This window comes from Mandrillus leucophaeus, unplaced genomic scaffold (genome assembly GCF_000951045.1).
Source record: "Mandrillus leucophaeus isolate KB7577 unplaced genomic scaffold, Mleu.le_1.0 Scaffold197, whole genome shotgun sequence".
NCBI classification, from domain to species: domain Eukaryota; kingdom Metazoa; phylum Chordata; class Mammalia; order Primates; family Cercopithecidae; genus Mandrillus; species Mandrillus leucophaeus.
Window position 1 is genome coordinate 2,500,584 of NW_012101998.1, and position 2,794 is coordinate 2,503,377.

At 39.5% G+C, this 2,794-nt stretch overlaps 1 protein-coding gene across 1 annotated transcript in view; it reads left to right on the forward strand.

The window, feature by feature from the left end:
• The window catches only part of THSD4 (thrombospondin, type I, domain containing 4), a 723,953-nt gene that overhangs the window by 461,591 nt on the left and 259,568 nt on the right, over nucleotides 1–2,794 (forward strand). The window lies entirely within an intron of this gene.

The window sequence follows — 2,794 nt, forward strand, 5'->3', positions numbered from 1 at the left end:
TGGACTCTTCAATCTTGAGCTCTCCCTACCTCATACACCTTGGATACAGTCATCCTGGACTCTTCAATCTTGAGCTCTCCTTACCTTAGAGGGAAAATCGTGGTATCAATGACAGAAATATAGATATCAATTTTACAATGAATAATAAAAATAGTTAATATTTACTGAGCACTTATTATCCATCAGGGCCCCTGCTAAGTGTTTTACATGTAATGTCTCGTTTAATTCTCATGACAGCCTCAAGGGATAGATACCCTCAATCATCTAATTGTATAGATGAGAAACATGAGGCACATAGAGATTAAATTACTAGCCCAGGAACACACAGCTAGTATGTGGTACAACGAGGATTTAACTTTAAGCATCCTGATGTTAAAACTGCCACTCATAACCACCAAACTGTGGATTTAATTGTAGATGTGTTGGATTTGAAACATTGGTAAGACTTGCAAGTGGAAATATGCAGGAGGCAGTGGAAGATACAGAACTGGACAAGGTCAGGCCTGGGCACAGAGCCAGGGAGTCGGGGTGGTTGAAAGGAGCCCACAGATACGTTTATTCAAACTATGAGTTGAGAGTCAGTTATACAGATGTACAATGTATAGAGAAATCTGTGCAAATGTTTTATGTATTAGGGAGATGTTTTCCCAAGTAATGAGTTAGAAATAACTGACTTTTGTTATCATAGTCCATGGACAGAACATTCCAACTGTGAGGAAACAGGACACAGATGAAGAAGTCTGTGTCCTAAATCATGCTGAAAAGTCAGAATCTTTTGGGATTTTTGGAGATACATTTTTTGCATCTCATCTCATCTCAGTGGTCTCGCAAGTGTTATAGAAAATCATGGTCCTTGGTGAGAGCTAGTGAGAGCTTTGCCTTAGCATCCCTAGCTGCAGACTCACCACCTTTCCCATTCCCTGTAGAACCTGAACCCCTCAAGGACACGGAATGGGTCTCATTCATCCAGGAGCTTCTAACACCCAACACACGCAGACACTCATTAAACAGTAAGTGAATTAGTAGAACCAAGGAAATAAGAACCAACCCTATTCAGTTACATTCTACTCCTGGATATATTATCAAATTTAGAGTGTTTTCACTGACTCATCATTATTTCATTGTAAATGGCTGAAATTTTCCCCCTGTAGGCTGGGGACAACGCCACAATAAATTACTGCCTACTTGAACCGAGTTTCATTTTGTTCTGATTCATTGCCTGTTTCAAGGACCTTCTAAAATCTCAGTTTATGGACTTTACTTCCTGGTGGTTCCCAGAGAGAAATGAGCCTGGATTCCAGAGAATGCAAATTTCTTCAAACTTGCAGCCAGCTTCCAGACTCCCTGCAAAGGTCTCTTAAGCCTCTAAGTATTTCCTCTCTTAAATCACACATCACTGGCACAGGCAGAATATTTTCAAGTTACTTCTTTCTTGTTAGGAGACAGTCGCTTAGAGGTCTACCAATTAGGAATGCAGTCATTTTGGCAGTTTTATTGTGCTGTCTTTAGGTTTCATTTAGTGATTCTTTTTTTTTAAAGTTGTGTTTAGTTTTTTGTTCCTGAAAGAAACTATTTCAGGAATAGTTGCACTGGAATATTCATTCCAGGAATAGTTGCTGCATCGGAAACACAATGTTGACTCTCTCTTGGCATGTTTATGGGTGGGATGAACCGTATACGTGAAATAAAGCTTAATCTCTCACTTGTGCAAATGTCGAGTTGAGACTTTGATTTGACACTTTTCCGATTAGGTGATGTGAATCCCTAGAGCTAGTGTGGTAGCTTCTTGCATAGCAATGGCACACAGGTATTCTGCCAAATTTTGATCTGTATCTAAAATTTGTATTTGTTTCAAGCTAGAATAGATTCTCTTATAGTGTCTGTTGGATCGTGTGCTGAACTGAGCAAGTTATGGAGTGTGGCACAGAATGAGGCATGATTTGTGGTGCCATAGCTTAGAGGCACAGTGTCATGTCAAGTTAGTATGTGTGAAAAATGACCATTGCTGTCGTCTGAATGTTCCCCAAAATCCGTATTGAAACTTAATCCCCAATGCAGTCGTATTAAGACATGGGTCCTTTAGGAGGTGATTAGGTCACGAAGGCTCATCTTTCATAAATGAGATTAACGCTGTTAAGGCTGTTATAAAACCGCCTTCACCCAGAGTTCGGCCTTTTTTGCCCTTCTGCCTTTCACCATGTAAGGACACAGCAACAAGGCGCCACCTTGGAAGTAGAGATGGGGCCCTCACCAGACACCGAAGCTGCTGGTGCCTTGTTCTTAAACTTCCAGCCTCCAGAACTGTGAGAAATAAATTTCTATTTTTTGTAGATTACCCATTCTCAAGTATTTTGATGTAACAGAAAAAAATTGACTAAGACAGCCATTTATTGAAACACGCAGACTCTTCCTCTGATGCATACAAAAAGGCATGTGGTCAGGGCAATAAACAGTTCTCAAATGGAGGGCAACAAAAGTGAAAAATGTGACAACAGCAGGAAGTTTTTGTAACTTCCCAACACTTTCTTTTTCATGATGTATTCACCATTAATGCCCTTCAAATGTATAGCCAAAAATTTGAGTGTTTGAAAGTGCAAAAAGGTTGCAAACCACTGATCCATTCCCAACATCATCAATTAGGTTCTGACACACACACACACACGCGCACACACACACACACCACTTTAATGTTTCTTCTTTTGGATTTTCTTTAAATTTTGCTGCTTTTCTCCATTGATATTACTCAGATTTTGTTGATTTTTTTTCCTATGTTTATCCTCTTTTTTTTTTTTTT